This window comes from Paramisgurnus dabryanus, chromosome 2 (assembly GCF_030506205.2).
Source record: "Paramisgurnus dabryanus chromosome 2, PD_genome_1.1, whole genome shotgun sequence".
NCBI classification, from domain to species: Eukaryota; Metazoa; Chordata; class Actinopteri; order Cypriniformes; family Cobitidae; genus Paramisgurnus; species Paramisgurnus dabryanus.
Window position 1 is genome coordinate 39048436 of NC_133338.1, and position 22420 is coordinate 39070855.

The following is a 22420-nucleotide window of genomic DNA, read 5'->3' on the forward strand; positions in this document are numbered from 1 at the left end:
TAAAGTCTCCTTGTAATGTACTGTAATAAACACTAAAATTGCATACATTTTGAGCACATCACACGATGTGATGCTAAACAGAGTCTTGAAGTAAATATACTGTAAAAATGCATAATAGTATGTTTGAGATATTATATGTTTAAAGGAAAGAGCCAAACTTGGCTAAAAAAGAAATCAATCGAAAGTCCTCATAATGTCAGGAAACACAATTTAGTTTAGATTTTGAAATGTTTCATCCCCTAAATCGGATCCTAGATCAGTAGCATCAGTTAAAGGTATTTGGTGCCTCTCCCTTTTTCTTCACTGCCAGAGTGAGATTGGTGTCTGATCGGTGCGCATTGATCAAGCCTGAAACAGGGCCATTAGTATGCAGGTCCTGCCCCCAGACACAAACCAGGGGGAGAGAGCATCTGCGTGCAGCCGCTGAGGCTGTTACCACTGGCTCTATCACACCCGTTTTCTCCCAGAACAATGAGTCTTTGCTAATGAAAGCTGACTGCACTTTCATACGCACCCTCATGCTCGACAGCTTTATGCCTGTACAGACACACGCTGGAGCAGACAGTCACGCACACACACAACCAGAGACGTAAATACACAGCAATAGCTCTCCTCTTGATCTCTCTGACAGATATGCATACACACATTACTTCATTGAAGGAGGGGTGAACGAGACAGTTTGCCAAGGATAAGTGGAGAAAGCTATTCTACAGTGCTTGTGAAAGGGTTCAATTTCCTTCTATTTAATCTTTAACCTAAATATAGAAATGGGAGGTACTTTATCACCTCACCTCTTCATTGCAATCAGATCAGCAACACTTATTATCGCCGTCAGCCTGATAAAAAAAAAAAAACATTTTTTGTATGCCTTGGCTTACTTTTCATTTTTTACTCCCTTTTGAGAGCAGAAGAATTCCTTCATTATGCACAACTTTTGCAATTCTCAAAGGTCTAATCTTTAAACATTTTGTCTTTTTCCTACATTCATTTTAAATGCAATACACATGGCTTGAAATCAATGACGCCAGTCCCAAAGACAATGTTACCTCCCCGTGCCTGCAAATTCATCCACAAAAAAAGGTAATCAAAGAGACAATAAACTAGAACAAAAATACATAATAGTACTGTATATCACAAAAAGAGAACAAATGCCTTGTCTAAGCTAATGCATTGAACATATATATATATATATATATATATATATACATACACTTAACTTTGTGCCATTCCAAAGCCATATAGCTTGCTTTCCTTGTGTATTCTTTATTGCTTTTAAACTCTTCACATAAATCAGTAAATACTATTTCAAAACAACAATAAAAATAATCAGGCTACTAATCTGCAACAACTTGACCCAAAAGAAAATTAGATCTTTTTGATATCTTGCTGAGACAATTGAGATTGGAAGAAGGAAATGAATAACAAATTTAACATTTACAGAACACTTTTTACCGAAACGATATACTTGAAATTATATACCACCCATTTGATTCTGTCATGTATACATGTATGCTTGTTCTGTATTGATTTGCCACATACTGTACAAAGCTAATTTAAAAAATATACAGTATTGAGTATCATTTATCAGTGAAACATGTTGGTATAAATACTCATATTCAGTTTACATGGACTACTGTAGATAAATGAAAAATAAAAAGTGTGCAATCAACCAATCAGCTGCGCACTCTCTTTGTTAGATTTTCCCCGCCATTAAGGGTTCAACAGGCATGCAAACAGAGCCAGATATTCATCCTACATCACACAATCCCCTGTCAGCCTGGCAAAATGGTTCTTACAACAGCAATATTGCTAAACATGACCCACACATCATTGCATCTGACCTGCCTAACATTGCAATTAAACAAATTTTAACACACAAATGCACTCAAAAAATCCATCCTGATATCGCTGATTCGATTCGCTTTGCCTGTTGCAAAACAGAGAAATAATAACCTGCCCTGTCCTCACCTTCAGGCTTTTTAAAAGACTCTGTTATTACTGTTCACGTGAACAGTGTTGCAGATTTTGTAGGATCCAGGGAGGCCAGAGAATAGTATGCTGTTTAAAAGTGTCTAGCCTCACCTCTTTAACTGACTCTATTACATGATGCTTCTGCTCATTAAGCTTAATTTATGCATCTTGAATTTTATTACCTACTTTGATTAATACGACCCCATGAAAATGGATTTAAGTCAGACACATTAGAAGGTGATGAAATGGACCATTTGTAATAAAATGAATCATAATGCTTAGTATGGCGTCTGTAAAAATGAAAGTCCCACCCTACAGTTAAAAGAGCTAATCGCATACATATATTTTTGTGTGATTTGAGATGACGTAAAATTTATCATATCATTGCTCTGAGCTTGTTGCGGATTTAAAATATGGTTTTTCACTCATTCAGGTGGATAGGAGCTCTTCTTTGTCAAGACAGAACAAGCTGCTGAAGGTTGTTACAAATATGAGTAAACTGACTTGCCCCAAGGCAGCGGTACAAGTAGAAATATACATTTTCATGAAATTTTTCTTTGACTTGAAATGATTTAAACTTAAAACACTTTAACGACTTTTTCACTTGAACAGGTGCTAAAAGCAATCTGATATGTTGTTCAACGTATGATGTGTGTTCCTAAATAGCTAATTCTCGGGCTAGCATCATATGTCGAAATTTCACTCAAAACCGTTCTATTTCATCATAAACAATCTATAAACAGGGCCCGGTTGCATAAAGCACCATAAGATTTTCCCTTAAGTATGACACTAAAGGGGTAAATTCCCCTTACCTACTGTAAGACAATAATGTTTGCTGTATGTAACAAAAAAATGTTTTATGGTCTAAAACGTGTGAATTCGCTTAGAGAACCTTTAAGCAAACACTTTCAGTAGTTCTGAATCAGACCTGCATCTCTTTCAGAAGGAATTTTTGCCCATTCCCATACAAAACCGCTTCAACTCACACGCATTTGTAGGATGTCTGGTGTGAACTGCTTTCTTGAGGTAATTTTTATGAGGTTAAGGTCTGGCTTTGACTAGGCCACTCCAAATGACTCCAAACTCCATGCCCAAATCATGATGTTCCCTCCACCATACTTTACTGTTGGGATGATGTTTTGATGTTGTTAAGCTGCCTTTTTGTGCCATAGTATTTTTCCCGAACAATTTTGTTTCAGCAGTCGATAAAATACTTTCCCAGTAGCACTGGGGTTTGCCAAGGAGCTCTTTTGCAAACTTCAGGCTCACAGCAATGTTTTTCGGGAGAGCAGTCGCTTTCTCTGTGGTGCTCTGCCATAGACACTGTGCCTGTTCAAAGACTTCTGTATTGTAGACTCATGAATAGAGATGTGCAGGGCCGGCCCGAGGCATAAGCGAACCAAGCGGCTGCTTAGGGCCCCGCTGGCCACCAGGGGGCCCCCGCCCCAATCGTTTTTTTTATTTTTATTTTTTTATACAATTAAATAACTTAAACAGGTAATATAAATGGATGAATGAATGAATACGAATTTATAAATGAATAATTAAAGACAAGAAAATTTTGATTTGCAGAAAACTATGTGTCTGCAGTGCTAGCGTTTTAGTCAGGCGCAACATAGACACCTGTGCCACCTGCGCGCAAGTGCACAACGTCGTCACTCACTGTAAACAATGATGAGCCATTTGACATGTCAAAAAAAAGGATATATCCCTCTGGGGCCGAAAAGAGAACAAAGAAAAGGACCGAGGATGAGAAAAAAGAGCAAGATAAAGGTATGTTTGCATGATTATATACAGTATGTTTAATTTGTGTTAGTGGTGTGACAGATCGACGTTAATCTGTGACCGTGATCGACCCACGGTTCGGCTCGCATGCGCTTAAATAGTGAAAGTTTATCATTTGCACGTGTTTCAAAGGCTTGCAAAAGTTAACATTTCAAGTGATTTTAAACAATTTATCCCGCAAAAAGGCGCTAAAGTGAGCAGTATTCTGCAAGCCCATGCGGTTTAAATTGTCCAGCCCAGCTCCCTTCAGAGATCAGAACACTAACACTTGATGTTTAAACTTTAGAGAGAGTTACGCTATTTTGTGTCATACTGTAGTCCATTAACATATATTTGAGGAATAGAGCACTGAAAAGAACATAACGTTTTTATGCTCCGCCGTCTGCATTTCCGTCTGTGTGAGCGCGCCGCGTATAAGTGCACTTAGTAGGGCACACATAAAATCTTTCTGTTCTTGACAGGGCACATACAAACAAAATGATCTCCACAGTACTCTTTTCCAATAAAAACAGTTGTTTATGTCTTTAGACGGTTTATGTATAGATTAGGCAGAAACCAGGTCCGTGCTTCTCTTAAAGAGACAGTAACCTTAATTAACCTACTTAAGTCTGTGTCATTAATGTTAATCAAACCTTCCAAGACAAAGAGAAAATCACTTCTGTAGCTCTAAAAAAAGAATAATTATATTTAATTCATACAATATAAGTGTTATGATTCATTTGATTTGATTTCTGTTCCTAATGCTAATTTTAGCCCTTACTTAATGTGCAACTTTGTTCTTTTTATAAATGTTTGTAAGTAATTTCTTCATTTTTTTATTAGTTTTTCCAACCCCTTATTCTGCTGATCCGAAAAATGATCAGATCTGTGCCTCAAAAACCATAATGTGATCCGAACCGTGAGTTTTGTGATCCATCACACCCCTAGCTAGCATTGCTGTATGTGTTGAAGTGAACGTTCCAACATCGGTAACGTTCCAGCTTCATAGGCAAAGCACATGCGCTCTCTGTCTAAGATCTTTGGTAAGAGATGGTATTGGACTTTATGAGAATATATACCAATACCATGTTGGGTAGGGAGATTTCTGTGATGAAAATGGACTTCAATCTTATTTATATGGTGGGTAGTGATGTAACAGTGCTATCCTATATTTATTTATTTATTGCTTGTTGTGTAAGTAATGAAAAATAAGCAAAATAAACTCATTCTGCTCGATCAACTATGCACTTATCCAATGCTATTTTTTTCAGGAACACTGTTGAAGTACTTTGGAGCACAACCAACTCCACCCGCCCCTGATGTTTCATCAAGTGTCAGTGTCTCCACAGCTGATGATGCAGCAGATGAGGTTTTTCTTGTTGGCCAATGTTAACATTCCATAGCCTGTTAATATGACATGACACATTGAAGAATAAAGTATTTTATTTAAGTATAGATTTTTTTCATTATTTAAATTATTATTCATTTATAATGTAACATTAGAGCGTGACATTTGTGTCCGCGTGGTGGGAGGGGGGCCCCCAAACACATTCTGCTTAGGGCCCCCAAGAGGCTCAGGCCGGCACTGGAGATGTGTGCCAGTTCCAATAATGTCTTCAAGCCTTTAGTTGTTCCTCGTCGGTTCTTCTTTTATTCATTGAGTATTCTGCGTTGTGCCTTAGGAGTCATCTTGGCTGGGTGCCCACTTCTAGGAAGAGTAGCTACAGTATTAAACTGTCTCCATTTATAGACAATTTGTCTAACTGTCGACTGATGGATGTCCAAACATTTTAAGATTGTTTTGTATCCCTTTTTAGCCTTATTGAGTGCAACAACTCTTGATCAGATATCTTTAGACAACTCATGATTTAGAGAGCGTATGATGATTTATAAGAGCCGATGCTTATAAGGACAGCAATCTTAAAACGTTTGAGTGTCTTTATATTAATCAAAGTTGCACTATTTCTGACACAAATTAGATTTCAATAAAGTAAATAGTCTATGGGTTCACTTACAATTTCCTCCAGCACTGTGAACGTTTAATATGTTTTCAAAAAGGACACAAGAAAGTAGATTTATTTGTGTGTTGTCAGCTTATGCACATTGTGTTTGTCTATTGCCGTGACCCAGATGATGATCAAATTACATTTTATGGCTAATTACTGTAGAAAACCAGTTAATTCCTAGGGGTTCACATACTTTATCTTGCCACTGTACATTGAGAAAATAAAGCGCGCATGAAGACAATGTTCTTGTTTTGTTGTTGAATCTTCATGTCCCTGGATTTAAATAACTTACTAGACTGTCTAAGATCAGATAAGGTTTTATCTATAATTCAAAACGTGAAGCAATACTCACAAATCGAGGGCAATGTTTTTGTGCGATAACAATGTCTGTACCATTAAATAAATGAGAGAAATACTGTCTATATTTCAGCAGTTATGGTTATCTTGCTGTTTGTGTCATTGCTTTTGATGCTGACTGATACACTAAGCAAAGATCACTCTACACACGAACGAGTGCTGTCCAAACAAGCTTTCCAGAAAAGCATGAAATCACGGTCGATCGGTAGCTGCCTTTTTATGTCTCAAATTCCCACTGAAAATGAAAGAGGTTCTTCAATGAGTGAAGAAAAAGCATCTTCACTTTGTCAATTTGACACACAAACCCGAGAGCTGGATACGTGCTGCATACCACAGCACTGATATGACAACTCTCCACAACAGCATATTTAGCACATTGTCTGTGTTTACACTCGTCCCTTCAGCTCGACTCCCCCTCATCGAGCTGACAGTAGCACAATGAAAACATTGCATTAGAAAGCGCCTGGCGCACTGCAGCTGTAGCATTTTTCCACTTCTCTTTCAAAATATTCAAAATGTTATCTCTCCAGCAAATGGGGCCAGGTGGACAGGTGACTTATCCATTTTAATGGATGGGTGAAAGTATCCTCGCATACATTGTCTGTACTGCAGGGATGGTTTTTTTTGTGTTAACATTAGTGACGTGGAAATGTCTTCTGGGTACAGCTACCGTATCAGGTGCATTATTAAAGATGGGTCACTGCGGTCTATGCTTCATTAAATGATTAATATTAGAGACGCACTGTTTCCACAAATAGCTTTATTTGTACCGCCAATTCGGTAACCATCCATATGTAAAGCCTTGTATATTAGTGACATACAAGGGAGGTTATGGAATTGTTATGAATGGGCAGTGAAGCAGCGTTCATGAAAAACAAACCTAATATGCCAGATGACAACAGGAATTAATCTGAGTCCTAAAAATGTCTGGAGAACGGCTGTGGCTGCAGATGCTATGTGTCTTGATTGACTGGTTAACCAGCTGTACATTACAATCAATATAGGACATACGACCTCATCGAGCCTTGAGGGCTTCTGTCGTGCAGATACAACCTGAACAACAGCTGTTGATTAGGATCATGTCCCTCCCCATGAAAAAAGTTATCTAGTCATGTTGTTTCCGGTCTATGTGCTAAATAGCTGAGTGTGTCATATCACTATAAGCCTCTAGTGAGAGCGAGAGAGAGAAATCCAAGACTCAATTCATAATAATCAATTCTGGGAAAAATGGAATAGCCTAAACAAAAAACAAAACCAGGACATACCCATACAAAATGGAGAATTATGGAAAGACTATTTTAAAAACCTATTCAGGGAAATCTCCTCAGATAGTCTTACACCTGATCAAAAAAATTTACAAACTAAACTAAAACAATTGGAATCCATCATTAAAAACAACCAAAACCCCTTAGATTACCTGATTAGCTTAGAAGAACTAAAAGAAGCACTAAAGAAATTAAAACCCAGAAAGGCAAGCGGTTTAGACAACATCAGAACAGAAATGTTGAAACACAGTCCTGCAGCAATGCAAGAGGCACTTTTAAAAATGTTTAATTTAATCCTACAAACTGGACACTTTCCTGAAACCTGGAGTACAGGTTTAATACACCCGCTATATAAGAGCGGAGACAAATTTGACCCCAATAACTACAGAGGCATTTGTGTAAATAGTAATCTAGGGAAGACTTTCTGTAGTATCTTAAATGCTCGGATTCAGGCCTTCCTTACCAAACACAACGTCTTAAGTAAAAGTCAGATTGGATTTTTACCAAACCACCGCACCACTGACCACATTTACACACTACAGACGCTACTCAACCAACACGTTCATCATAAAAACAAAGGCAAAGTTTATGCATGTTTCGTTGACTTTAAAAAAGCATTCGACTCGATATGGCACGACGGCTTATACTATAAAATTCTACAATCAGGCATAGGAGGAAAAGTATATGACATCATTAAATCCATGTACTCAGAAAACAAGTGCGGAGTTAAAATCGGTGACAAAAGAACAGAATTTTTCAGTCAAGGGCGTGGGGTGAGACAGGGCTGTAACTTGAGTCCAACTCTGTTTAACTTATATATTAATGAGTTAGCAGTGTTACTGGAACAATCCAGCACACCCGGTCTCATCCTAAACAACTCCGAGATTAAAGCTCTTCTGTATGCAGATGATCTGGTGCTATTGTCAGACACTGCACAAGGTTTACAGCAACATCTGGACCTGCTGGAGAAATACTGTCAAAACTGGGCCCTGACAGTCAATCTGAAAAAAACTAAAATTATGATTTTCCAGAAAAAAGCAAGACTACAGGATAACAGATACACATTTACTCTGGGAAACACTGCACTAGAACACACCTTACACTACGACTATCTCGGGTTAAAAATCAGCGCATCAGGCGGTTTTGGTCTCGCGGTAAATGCACTTAAAGAGAAAGCTAGACGAGCATTCTATGCCATCAAAGGCAAATTTAAACAAACAGACATTCCTGCTACAGTTTGGTGTAAAATATTTGATAGTGTAATAATGCCCATAGCTCTGTATGGTTGTGAGGTTTGGGCTCCACAATGCCTAACAGATTACTCCAAATGGGACAAACATCCAATGGAATCCCTGCATGCCGAATTCTGTAGAAATATTTTAAGAGTTCAGAGAAGAACCCCTACTAATGCATGCAGGGCTGAATTAGGCAGATATCCCCTAATAATACACATCCAAAAACGCTCCCTTAAATTCTGGTCACACTTAAACTCAAGTCCCCCGAACACACTTCAGTATGAAGCCCTTAAAACCCAAGAGAAGAGACCTAAAACCAGTCCCATCTGTCAACTGGCTCTAAAACTTCAGACCAGCACTAATGAACGCAAACAAACCACAATAAACCAAATCATTAAAGAAAGTCAAACTTTATATTTGGATCATTGGGATAATGAAAGTAAAAACCAAAGTAAACTAGAATGTTATCGGGCACTAAACAGAAAATACAGTCTGTCAGAATATCTCTCCACTGTTAGAGATGTAAAGCAGAGACGAATCCTCACTAAATACAGACTCAGTGATCACAGTCTGGCAATAGAGAAAGGCCGACATAGACAAACATGGCTCCCAAAAGAAGAGCGAATCTGTGTCCATTGTGACAGTGACGAGATCGAGACAGAGACACACTTTCTCCTTTACTGTGGTAAATATAAAGAGCTTAGAGAAAAACACTTTGACAAAATCTCAAAGCTCATACCAGAGTTTCATAGCTCTTCAGATTCAGATCAAATGAAGATGTTACTGGGGGAAGACAGACACCCATCAGCTGCTGCTAAATTCATTTATCAGTTACACACCATCAGAAATAATCCACAGCCCTGATCTTGTACAGTACTTTTATTTTACCTCTCATCTGCCTCCATAAATGTACATTTGTATACTTCATATGTTTATATTTCAAAGTCAACTTTATATTGTAAATATCCTCTGATTCTATTTTATTTTGCAGTAGTACTTCATCCATCACCCAGCACCTTAGCTTAATTGCACCTTAATGTTTGTTAATATTGTGTTATTGTATGTTTCTTGTTTTATGTATAATGCTTTGGCAATATTGTAAGTGACACAATCATGCCAATAAAGTTCTTTAAATTGAAATTGAAATTGAAAATTGAGAGAGAGAGAGAGAAGAGAGAGAGAGAGAGAGAGAGAGAGAGAGAGAGAGAGAGAGAGAGAGAAGGAGAGAGAGGATAGCTGTCACTGTTTGGGTCCACTAATGCCGCTTTTCCATCGAATAGTACCCCACGGTTTGGGTCAGGTCGAGCTCACGTCAATTTGGTTAGCTTTTCCATCGAGTTTAGTAACACTTCGGAGTGGGAGGGATTATAGGCGTGTCTTTATATTTGCGCTGCCTACTGCTGTGACATCATACATGTGAGAGCGTCGTTGTACATTCCCATTCATTATTTATTTCTCAGTCCGCCACAAAATTAAAATTGGCCACCACAAATAGATGTTTCCACATCGTGTTTATCACAACTTCTGTCTCACATGTCAGTTTCTGTAAAAACTTGTTTGCTCGACATAAGCTAGCGCTAAGATAAAGCTAATCTTTTACATTATAGCGATGACACCGGTAGTGCCCTGCTGAAAAAACCAGAATACCAGCAAGACCAGCATATGTTGTGTTTTGGTGCTGGTTTGCTAGTGAACACCAGCTAAACCAGCATCAAACCAGCATCAGCACAAGCTAAACCAGCACCAAACCAGCATTAGCTTCAGCTAAACCAGCATTAGCACCAGCATACCACACTGGTCATACCAGCATATGTTGTGTTTTGGTGCTGGTATGCTGGTGACCACCATCTAAACCAGCATAGACCAGCATAATTCCCATGCTGGTCCATGCTGGTTTGATGCTGGTTTTTTTAGCAGGGTGACTAATCTCTAAGACCAATCAGTGATCTACAGTGTTTTTGTGTCACGTTGTGGTTCAAGCTAGGGTGCTTGGAACACCAACCGAGGTGGTACCAAAAAAAGTATTGGGTACTACGTAGCACTCAGTGGAAAAGCTCACAAAAGTAAGCTGACCCAAACCAAACCGTGGGGTACTATGCAATGGAAAAAGTGACATATTAGACTGTACACTGGTCACTGGGACAAGTGCAAGGAAAAAACCCTCAAAAAATACATCCTGCAGACATGGAGCTACTTTTCTTGAATGCTTTTCATTATTCTAATTTCTAACGTTCAACTATTGTGAATCTGCATTTTATATCTAGAATAAAAATGGTAATTTTTGCATTCTACTCTCTGTGGTGCAATAAAGTCAAAACAGATGGCAAGATGTTGGTTAAAAAGCAGCAGTTTGCTTTCAAAGGAAGTACTCTGTAAAAAAAACCTTAAAGGGATAGTTGAAAATTCTGTCATCATTTACTCACTCTCATGTTTTTACAAACCTGTATACATTTCTTTGTTCTGATGAACACAAAGGAAGATATTTTGAGGAATGTTTGTAACCAAACCGACCATTTACTTCCATAGTAGGTACTTTGACTAATCCAACCTTGGGCACGCTTTCGTCAAAAGCAGATGAAGGTGAGTGATCGCGCAATTGACGTATCTACTTTTGAACCAAGCTCTGGGATGATTTCCAATCACACTGTGCATTCCGCACCTGAACCCAAGTGAACCGTGCTCGAGCCCACCTCTGAAGCCGGTCAGGGTGCAATTAAACAAATCTTGCGACGGAGCAAACACTAGTCAAACGAACCAGGCTTTGGGGGTCAAATGTGCCTGTGCGTGGTTTGGGTACACTGTTAGAGAAAAAAGTACAAAACTGCATACCTTAAAAATATTAAAGGAAAAATATTATACCTTAAAGGAATTTTCCATTTTCTTAAAAGAAAAATCCAGATAATTTACTCACCACCATGTCATCCAAAATGTTGATGTCTGTCTTTGTTCAGTCGAGAAGAAATTATGTTTTTTGAGGAAAACATTGCAGGTTTTTTCTCATTTTAATGGACTTTAATAGAGCCCAACATTTAATACTTAACTCAACACTTAACGTTTTTTTTCAACGGAGTTTCAAAGGACTCTAAACGATCCCAAACGAGGCAAAAGGGTCTAATCTAGCAAAACGATTGTCATTTTTGACAAAAAAAAAATATATATATATACACTTTTAAACCACAACTTTTCGTCTAGGTCCGGTCCAGCGTCGTGACCTAACGTAAATGCGTAGTGACGTAGGGAGGTCACGTGTAACATATATAAAACGCACATTTGCGGACCATTGTAAACAATAAACTGACACAAAGACATTAATTAGTATCAGTTGACATACAACAACACTTCAACACTTGTAAACACTGGGGCGGAGTTTCGCGTTCGTCCTCTGTGACCTCTTGACGTCATAATGTATTGCATGGGGTCACGCTGGCACATCACGACCGGATATACGCGAGAAGTTGTGGTTTAAAAGTGCATATTTTTTATATTTTTCCGTTTTTGCTTTGCGACGTCACTTTTGTTAGGTTTCTGATTGGCCAAGGTGGCTTTACAATTTGGGTTATATTGTTGCCTGCTGGCGTGGCATGCTCTTGACAGCGCTTGATAGTGTGTTTTTACTTTTACATGAGGACGGAGATTTCTTTTAAACCGAGAATGTGTGGACAGGATTTTTTGGGAGGAAAAACTCTGGTTATAAAAATACCCGTGTCCGTGTGGACTAGGCCTGAGAGTGTAGTGTAAGTGCGCCCTAAGTGATATTAACCTAATGCTCTCGAAAGTACTCTAGTAAATGAACATAACAAAATTTTCCTCTTCTACCCACATAAAGTGATTAACATATAACGTCTTTAACATCTTTAACAGAGATGTTAAAGACGTGTTTCACTGACATAAGTAGATTACTATAGACATCCATAAGGCTTTCAGCCTCAATCACTTCAGCCAGCACCTTGAGAGAGAGACATTTGTTAAGATTTATTCAAATGTCCTTGACAATCTAAGAGTGTCAAAATGATGGTTGAGTGCCATTGGGTGACAAAACAAACAGTGTCTCCAAATGTGGCTCTCGGTCATCTTACAGGCTCCAATGCCGCTTATCCGTGTTCAAACGCCACTGTGGGCCTATGGAGACACACAGAGTGATAAGTGAAGAGATACAGAGTGACACATAATGCGTATGGCATATTCATCATGCCAGAATCTCATCCATCTCTGCCCATATCCCCCCGTCCAGTGTGAATAAGTGACTTTGCTAAAAATAGACCACTTGAGAAATAACAATCCAAAACTACAATGAAGCAACAGCCACCTCAGTCACTGTCTATACAACAGGATCATTTGTCTCACTTCCAGCTTTCAGGTCTCAAATCTATAAGAGGCGGCCAAAGTCCTATTTCTGCTGACTCAGAAATATGTCTCATTATTTAGGTTATGAGACTGTAGTCTTCAGCTAAAATATTTCCAGTGTTGCTGTTGGTTTCATGGCCGCAAGATGACACAAGCATTCCTTATCTTAATACATTATACTTGGGTTTTATTTTTTCCTTTTAAAAAGCTGTATAAGCTACTGTAAATATAGCTTTTCTGGGCTATGGCAGAAAATCGTATATATGCTTTAATAAATACCTCATTTACAGCTGATAACATCTGTCTTACTATGTTCCCTTACATTTTCTGAAGCTCTCAGACCAAAATGATACAGGCCAGCTCAATAAATATCACGAAACAAAATTGAACTCTTGAAAAGACAAGCACGATCTAGTTAACATTTCAATTTAATATTCAGATCTAACACTCTAAAAATGGCTGGGTTATTTTTGACCCATAATGGGTAAATATTGGACAGAACACACCACTGGGTTAAAATTGACCCAATTCCAGGTTGTTTTAACCCAACTGCTGGGTTATTATACCGCATGATTGCATAACATCAACCCAACAGGGTCATTTATAACCCAGCATTTGTTCTGTCCAATATTTACCAATTATGGGTAAAAAATAACCCAGCCATTTTTAAAGTGAATCTAAGTGTTTCTTATATTGTACTTTAAGTAAGCAATAAGGTATGAGAAGCTGTACTTTAACGTGGAATGGTCACGGCTGTATAGTGTAAAGGGCACTGCAACACTTTCAGTCGTGACTGATACAGCATTTGCCTTGAATATCTTATTGATTGTATAAAACAGGTCACCACATAATACAAATATTACTGCAAAAAAATATGTATCAATGCAACATTCATGAAGTAAAATCACTGGGAAAAATATATATATATATGCACTGTGTACTAGTCTTAGGCCACCACCATCAGACTTTTGTTATAATGTCCATCCATATTTATTTTCAATCTATTTTCTTAAAATACAAACAGAAAATACAGGAAATGTGTACAAAAAAATAAAAAAGGTTACACTTTATTTTGAGTGTCCACTTTAGACATTCTACTAACTATAAATAACTTTGCAACTACATGTCAACTAACTTTCAATAATATGCAAGTATATGTCAACTAACTGTCATTAGAGTATTGGTAGACTGTAAGGGTTGGGGTTAGGGAAGAGGTTTGGGTTAGTGGAATAAATTGACATGCACATGCAAAGATACTTATAGTCAGTTGAATGTCTGTTGAGATATCATCACAATAAAGTGTTAGTAGATATTAAGCAGACAGACAACTAATTCTCTAAAGATTGGTAGTTGATATGTAGTTACACAGTTACTTATAATTAGTCAAATGTCTAAAGTGGACTATCGAAATAAAGTGTTACCGAGTTTTTGAGCAAAGTGAAGTAAAAAGACAATTTTTTTTAAATTAGAAATTAAGATTTAATTTTAATTGGGTTTAAGAGATCCTGCAATTTTCCTGATATTGATCAAGCGGAAGGGGAGTTTACCCTAAGAACTTGACACATCAGTTTACATTTTTATACCATTTTTACACAATTTTCACATTTCCAGTATTTTCTGTATGTATTCTTTTAAAGAGACTGTGTTTTCACATCTGTAGTTCGGTTCATTTGGCCCGGACCAAAAGCAAAAAAATGATACATTGTAGCTTTTTTAGCAGTTTTGGTTCATTTTCACACCACACTGATTGCTCTGATCTGCACCAGTTGAAACGAACCAAAATTCAGTCATGTGATAAGATCCACATCACTCATTGGCCACATGTATCTGAACGTATTTCCTAAACTGTTTCTCGATTGGTCAGAATCAACGTGCGCGAAATGCCGATGGAACCCCGGAAGTAAACAAAAAGAAGGAAAATACAGCAGACACCATGGACAGGCGGCTGCGCGCTGTAATAATGCCGTGGTTGTTATATATATATATTTTGTATATAGCACTCTAGACAAACCGTTCATTTCCAGAATGAATCACAGATGCGGCTTGAAAACAACATTTTAATGCACTACAAACGGCGAAGACACCAAATTTCTGAGGCTCCGCCCGCACCTCCTTGGCAACTCCAGCCATTTCCGGTTCTGTCATTGTGCTAATATTGGTTATAGAAACTGTCAACAAACACTTCTTCATCCCATAATGCACTGCGCAGCTGACAACGGCAGCTGGTTTTGTCCAAAATGCGCAGAACTTTTGCAGTTAGGTCGTTTCGATCTCGGATCGTGTTCTCACCAAAAACGAACCCCTCTAGAGTTTGTTTGAAAGCGTACCAAGACCACCTACGCTTGTATGGTCCGCTTTTGGTGTGCATCAGAGTTCAATTACTGTGTTCGCACATGCCCAAACAAACCGCACCAAGTGAGCAATCGAACTCTGGTACGAATCAACCGAACTAAACGTGGCAGGTGTGAAAACACCATGAGAAACAATTAAATATCTGGCATGGTGGCCTAAGACTTTTGTCCTGTATATATATTGAAAAAGCACCAGAACTTTTCACGTAATTTTATGTTGCTAAGGTTGCTGCATAGTGATACAAAGAACCACTGGGTGCAGCGTTCATTACTGTGCTTTATTGTAAATTTAACACAGCTATTGACCAATCAGAATCAAGGACTAGAACTAATCATTTTACAAGCATAATAAAAAAAGTCAGTCTGCATGCTGTTGATAAATACCAGTGGTGATGTTTAAGTAGTCACGTCAAAGGATAATAAGTCATCATAAGTGTCCTAACATGTAGTGAGCCAGTGTCCTTACACACAAAATACTGATTCACGACCTAGGGAGCCGACTGAAACACATGGATAACAAACACGCGTCCACAAGCGCACACACCCTAATTCAGAAATACACTTAACATTCAGCAGCTGATCTTTGAAGTCTCCTGCCTCCGTTTGCTTCTTGCCTGTAATTCCCATTAACATTGCAGTGAGTAATGAGTCTTTAAAGATTAAACATCTTTATCCCCCTCAAACTCATGGAAGAGTAATTATCTGTGCAGTACAGTGATATGTTATCTTCAGCAGTGACAAGAAAACAAATAAGCCCACTCACAGTCGTGCAGTCACAAACGCAGGCTCACGCAGTCAGGTATTGGAGGCGAATCTCTCGCTGGCGACTGAACGGCCCTCTGCAGGAATCATAAGGGGCCTGGAGACTGGAGAGCATCCCGCTGTGCCTACTGATGGATCACCACAGTCAGGGGTATCTAATGAACTAATTAAGGAGATATAACTCTGTGTTGAAGTCAAATGTGGTGCGGTGTGGGATTCTTTAAGTTTGCTTTCAGAAAGGGGATGAAGTGGGGAAAACATAGTTAATAATAGTATTCTGCAGATAAATCTTTTTCAACAATCATTCTCAGGCAAAAAAAGATTTTATCATTTCAGTTTTGTCAGTGTTATTACTGTTATTTTGACCACAGTTTGAGAAGCTGTTTTTAATACGGGCCTTTTTACATCCTGCTGCTACCAAAAGTGGCCATAAAATCTACTTTAGTTGTGTCTTGATAAACAAGAGTAAAGCAAGGGCATGCAGCTTCCATTTAACATCGGCTTGCTCTTAGCCTTGTGCTATTTTTCTACAAGCAAAGTGGTTTTCTGAGGTATATTAAAGTGGGACACATGGATAATGTGTCTTTCCTTATTATGCTTTACTATAACCATCTGTTTTATCCATTTCTAAATGTATTCACCCATTTATTTTTCTTTCAACACAATTGCACCCATTCTGACTGCAAGGAAGATACCTGCTTCCATTCAAAGTCCTTTTAAAGTCATTTTCCCTATACTCCTGCTGAATTTGCATCTCTCTCTCTGAAACCTCTCCTGTCCCTTTCTATCCTTTCGCGTGCTGTATTTGCTTCTTTTCCAGCTTTCTTCACAAAGAGCTGGAGTCTCAGCTGGAGCTTTCCTCCACGCATACACAGTCTGATGCTCCTGCAGGGAAGGAGAATTCTCCGCTCTACTGCCACAACAGAGGAGTCACATCAAATGGCAAACACCACCACAGGCTGCCTGGGCTTCAGACAGAAAAAGAGAGACAGAAAAAAAAAGAGAGAGAAATGGAAGGATGTTGTTGTGATAAACCGTGTCTCGGCATCGGCTTGTTTGTGCTTACTTGTCTTTCTGCTCTACTGAGAAATGTAAAAAAGATGCACATGGTTTAGCAATAAGAGGATATTTGTACAGAGACCAATTCAGGCAGTTTTCTGCATGTGTAAGGCAAGAGAGTTGCATTTACCCTAAGAAGTCCTCTGTGTATCCTCTTAGCTCCGTCATTCTTGGGCTGGTGACCAAAATCGTTGCATCTGTGCTGGTGAAATTACTTCTGAAATGATTTGCCTGAGATCTCTCAAGTTATTTTTAGAGCTGTCAAAAGAAGTTTGTCATACACCGACAATAGGGTTGGATAAGCAAAGCACGTCAACCCTGTGGTTTATCTTTGGGATTTTGGCTGGAAAATGACGTTGGTATAATTAACCATCAGCATCAATATACTGTATCTAGAACAAGCAAATACATCTTGAGTTGATTCCTGACTTATGTTAGAAGAGGACTCTTTAATGACAAACCAGTCTGATCTCATTTTTTGTGAGGTGGCCAGTTCATATGAATTTGTACAAAATGAATGATTATTATGGAAAGTGACAAGCTTGTCAAGTATGCAACGTATGCTCGAAATGTGACATTTACATTTAACCCTTTCCAGTGAGTAGTGAACACACTCGGAGCAGTGGGCGGTGGGTAGTAAAAAAAAAAGAGTACTACAAAAACTTAACTAACATTAAGGTTAGCGGAGGGACAGCTAAACTGCTTAATGATAAATATACATCCAGCTGGTTGTTATCACAATCAACATATATTAAACCATTAGAACTTTTTACACTTTAAGTTATGTTAAATTATCACAGGTCTTAAAATTGTAAGGTGAATACAACCAAGTTGTTTTAACTTCACTCTGCATTTTTCTACATTGAAGGTAAGTAAATGATAAGTGGTGAACAAATTCTCGTTTGCCCACTCATAGGATTGTGCCGATAGACAATACTATCGACAAAAGTTAGACATATGGCCAACAGCGGGCCTTCATGACTATAGATGGTAGTTTGCGCACTGTAAAAATGTATTTGTTGCTTCAAATTTTTTGTTTAATCAACTCAGATTTACAAGTCATTTCAACTTACCATTGTTTATCTTGACAAGAGATAAGTTGCTACAACTTACAAAATATGGTTGAAAAAAGTAGACTTAATTTTATAAGTTATAACAACAAGATAAATAATAGTAAGTTGAAATAATTTGTAAATCTAAGTTAAATAAACAAAAGAATTTAAAGGGATACATATCATGAAAATCTGACTTTTTCCATATTTAAGTGCTAAAATTGGGTCCACAGTGCTCCTATCAACCCATAAAATGTGAAAAAGTTCAACCCAGTAACTTAGTTTTGGAAAACCATTCTCTGCAAGCATGTGAAAAATAGGAAATTTGGCTACCCTTGTGATGTCAGAAGGGGATAATACTGCCCCATAATCTGCACTATCCAACCACGGTACTGCCATTTAGTGTAGCGATCAGCTCATTTGCATTTAAAAGGACACACCCAAAAACACTCAATTTTTGCTCACACCTACAAAGTAGCAATTTTAGCATGTTATAATAAAATATATTTGGGATATTTTGAGCTAGAACTTCACATATGTACTCTTTGGACATCAAAGATTTATTTGACCTCTTAAAAAAGTCTTGTGAAATGTCCTCTTTAAGGCAGCGAAGAATTGTTTAGAGTGCATTACAGTTTTATTAAGTATTATTAATATCATAATAGTATCACATTAACATGTGCATTGTGTGCTTTTCCTTTGTGGGCTTTACTTTGTGCATGGGAGAGTTTGTAACACGTACGACACGGATTCCTTCTTGCACCTGAACTTGTAATGCGCGCATCTTGGACTTTTGTTCGGACCTGAACACGCACAGCATAGACTCCTTCTCACACTTGTAATGTATATGACTCAGACTCTTCCACGCACCGGAGCTTGTAATACGTGTGGCTCTGCCATTTCCTTGCACTAAAGATGTTGTTAGGTGCACAGGGGTTTAAAATCAGTAATTGTGTTGTTCCTGTTTCCAGGTATGCAAGAAATTTTTAGAGTGCCTCCTGGGCTTACATGACATGATCGGATTAATGGCATGATTTTAAGAAGGTTGCGGTCATGACAGTGTCGCCCTTAGAGTAAATCAGCTTGTTTTTTCCACCAATCAAGATGTTTGTCATTAATGCGTTTAAAATGAACAAATCAATAAATGAGTAAACTATTTCCCACACCTCGAGACTATCGCATATCAACGATCTCACAGGCCGACTATAGGATGATCTTACTATAGGGGAATATAACCCAACACTATCCACTCATCATTAAAGTTCACTGAAAATCAAAATTGTGTTATCATTTATTCACCCTAGTAAATGATGCAAGTACAAAAAAATGTATACATTTCTTTGTTCTACTGAACACAAAGAAAAACATTTGGAGCAACACTGACTTCTTATAGTATTTTTCTTCCCTAGAAGTCAGTAGTGCGCCTGTTTTTGCTTGATTACACACATTTTCCTTGTGTTCAGTAGAACAAGGACATGTATACAGGTTTGCAGCTCTAAGTACAATCATGTCTAAGCAGAAGGTGATGGTTCTCTGACCTCCAAATAGGACAGGGGACGTGGCAGCCATCCGCCACCGGCCGTAGAGTCTGGCCCCAACAGATGGTGGAGGACTCAGGGTTTTGACACCTTAATGAGGGCAAATAGAGGGAAATATCACTGGGAACAGAAGACCCTGCTAGGAGACAACAATCAGAATTGATAAAGCTGGGTTTGGGGTGTTTGCACAAGCCTGCTCATGGGCAAACTGGGAAAAAATAGAAAGTTTGCGAGAATAACACATTGCTGATTCAATAAGAAGTAATAAGCAAGTTTTGCATTAATAGAATCAAGGGTGTATTTGTCTGCATGTGGTTTCAAAAGGGATTAAAGATAATTAAAATACAGTAATGCCGCTACTGAATACATATGAAGAGCTCAGATGCAAAACCCGCTAAATGCATCTGTCATGTTTTCTTGTAAACAAGCCTTTTTGATCAGATTCTGCCAGCAAATCGATATTTCTGTATGACCAGAGGCAGGGATTAAGTGGATCTAAAACAAAATCATTTGATGAATACGTGCCGGGAGCATTTGGTTAATATTATTATCTACATTTTGACAGAGGTGGTATTTAGCGGCTTTTGCATCTGAGCTCTTCATTTGAATTGTGAAAAGGTTGCAAATTAGATGTACTCTGTCTTGAGGCAATTTCAAACAAAAAATAATGGGAAAAATATCCTGAGCTACAGGCAAAGAAGAAAATAGAAAGTGTTTATAAACCATGCATAATAAAAATCCCATGGCATTGTAAATCCTCATTGACAACATATTCAATGTAAACAAACAACAATTAAAGGAGAACTACGTGCAAACAAGAATAAAACAGAATCTTTTTTTCAAATACATGACATGATCCATTTACTGCTATATGCCAGTTGATGATGGAAATCTTTATGTAGTCTGTCACCATTATAGAGAATATATAAAAGTATATGAACGTGGGTAAGATCTAAGAACGTTATAACATGGAATTAAAATGTGTTTTATCTTCAGTATTCTTTCTAAAAACAAACATGAGAGCAGAAACCAAAACCTAGTATGAAATTCTGTAACAGAGAGGGAGATGAAATCTTCAAAGAGCATGAGACAACACATTGATTTCTGCTATTTGATGTATGTCAAAAGTCATATTTGGATACTGAAGGAAGAAAGCAAGAGATTGATGGGAATGATAGAATTTGAGTTTTGTAAAGAAATATGGTGTTTGAACATAAAGGGCAAGTGATTCGGTTTGGTAAAGTTTACAAAGAATAGATTTCTTCATCACTATCTTTCCAGCTTTCTGTTTCTCCCATGCCGAATTGATTAATTATTTGCCATTTCCATCAAAGACCTCCGTTATGAGTAGACTAGTATTGTTATTACACAGTTTGGGCGTTATTTAAATACAATAGATCTAAAGCATCGTAAAAGGTGGTCTGTAAATTTAAACATAAATGTTGCAATGCTATTTTAAATGTGGGACTACAGGCAGAGATCCTGTAAGGAGCACTCTTAATTTCCCCATCAAAATTTCACAATGACAGTACAGAACGTTATACAAGAACTCCTTATTACAAAAAATGGGGGCTGTCTATACAATACAAAAGCCATCCAATTCAAAAACTTTCAAAAGGGGTCAGCATGCAGGGACAACCAGACTTCAGAGCACCCAAGACACCTGAAGCGGGGAAAAGGGTAATTCAAAAGAGGACGGGTTCTGTTGATTTTGCAGCGCAGCTCATTGAACTCACAGCGTGAGCAGTAATGGAAGTTTCCACGTTTTCCCACTCTTTCCTGGTTGCCATCTCTCCTCAGAGATGATAAAGAGAGGTCTGGTGAAGGGAATGGTCTGGGAGATGGCAATGGGGAGGTGTTGAGGGGGTGTACATGTAGATAGCATCCAAAACACACTGGCAAGAAAACCAGACTATGAGCGGACAATTACAGGCTTTAATCCTAAAGCGCAGAACCGGACCTCCCGCCTCGTTCCTCACAGTGACAGATGGCGTGAGATATTGCAGTCATTAAAGCTTGGAAGTGCGAGCAGACTTCATTGATCCGAGGCGTGCGGCGTTCCTGTTCAGCCTCTTCACCTTACACCTGACCTTCAAGAGCCAATAATAGAAAAGAAGCGCTGACAGAGACCAATATAGGGGTTGATAAAAGAGCAAACTTGAGCTTCTCGGGAAAGCATCGATTTAGCATTTCTTGTCATTCAACATGTCTAGCTGAACTTGTAATTTGTGTTGGTAATGGTTGAGTGATTAGGGTAAGCAATAAAGTAAGGTCTTTCTACTGATTTTCTTTTATTTAATCTTCTGGTGGTGATATTTTCTTGTCTTCAACCGTACATATTCAGGCTCATAATGAACCACAGTCACTTTTCTTGAATGGTCTTTTACAGATTTGGCAATAACACCCTGCTACTGGATGCTTATGCCAATAAAGAGATTTTAATGAAGGATTCGGTAAAGAACTCATTCACTTTGGCCTGTATATAATTATCACCATTTGCGATAGGTTTTCTGAGAGTTTTAACAAAGCCACTCACAAACTCCACCACAAATTGCTTGTAGAATAGCAGTTATTTGCTGTTATACTGTTGCAAGTCTTTAGCAGTGAGAATTTTAGATCTTTTTTATTGTTGCTTTATTGTTTTTAGTGTCTGTTTAATTTAAGAAAGTATTGTAACTTCTTAGATTTACTACTGTTAAATTTGAAAACATGCTCA

At 38.2% G+C, this 22420-nt stretch overlaps 1 long non-coding RNA gene across 1 annotated transcript; it reads left to right on the forward strand.

Moving 5' to 3' along the window:
* Nucleotides 1–3350: 3350 nt before the first annotated feature.
* On the forward strand, nucleotides 3351–5190 carry LOC135778750 (uncharacterized). Its single transcript, XR_010544617.2, has 2 exons — nucleotides 3351–3744; nucleotides 5007–5190. It is a non-coding gene; the product is annotated as an uncharacterized lncRNA (long non-coding RNA).
* Nucleotides 5191–22420: the final 17230 nt, after the last annotated feature.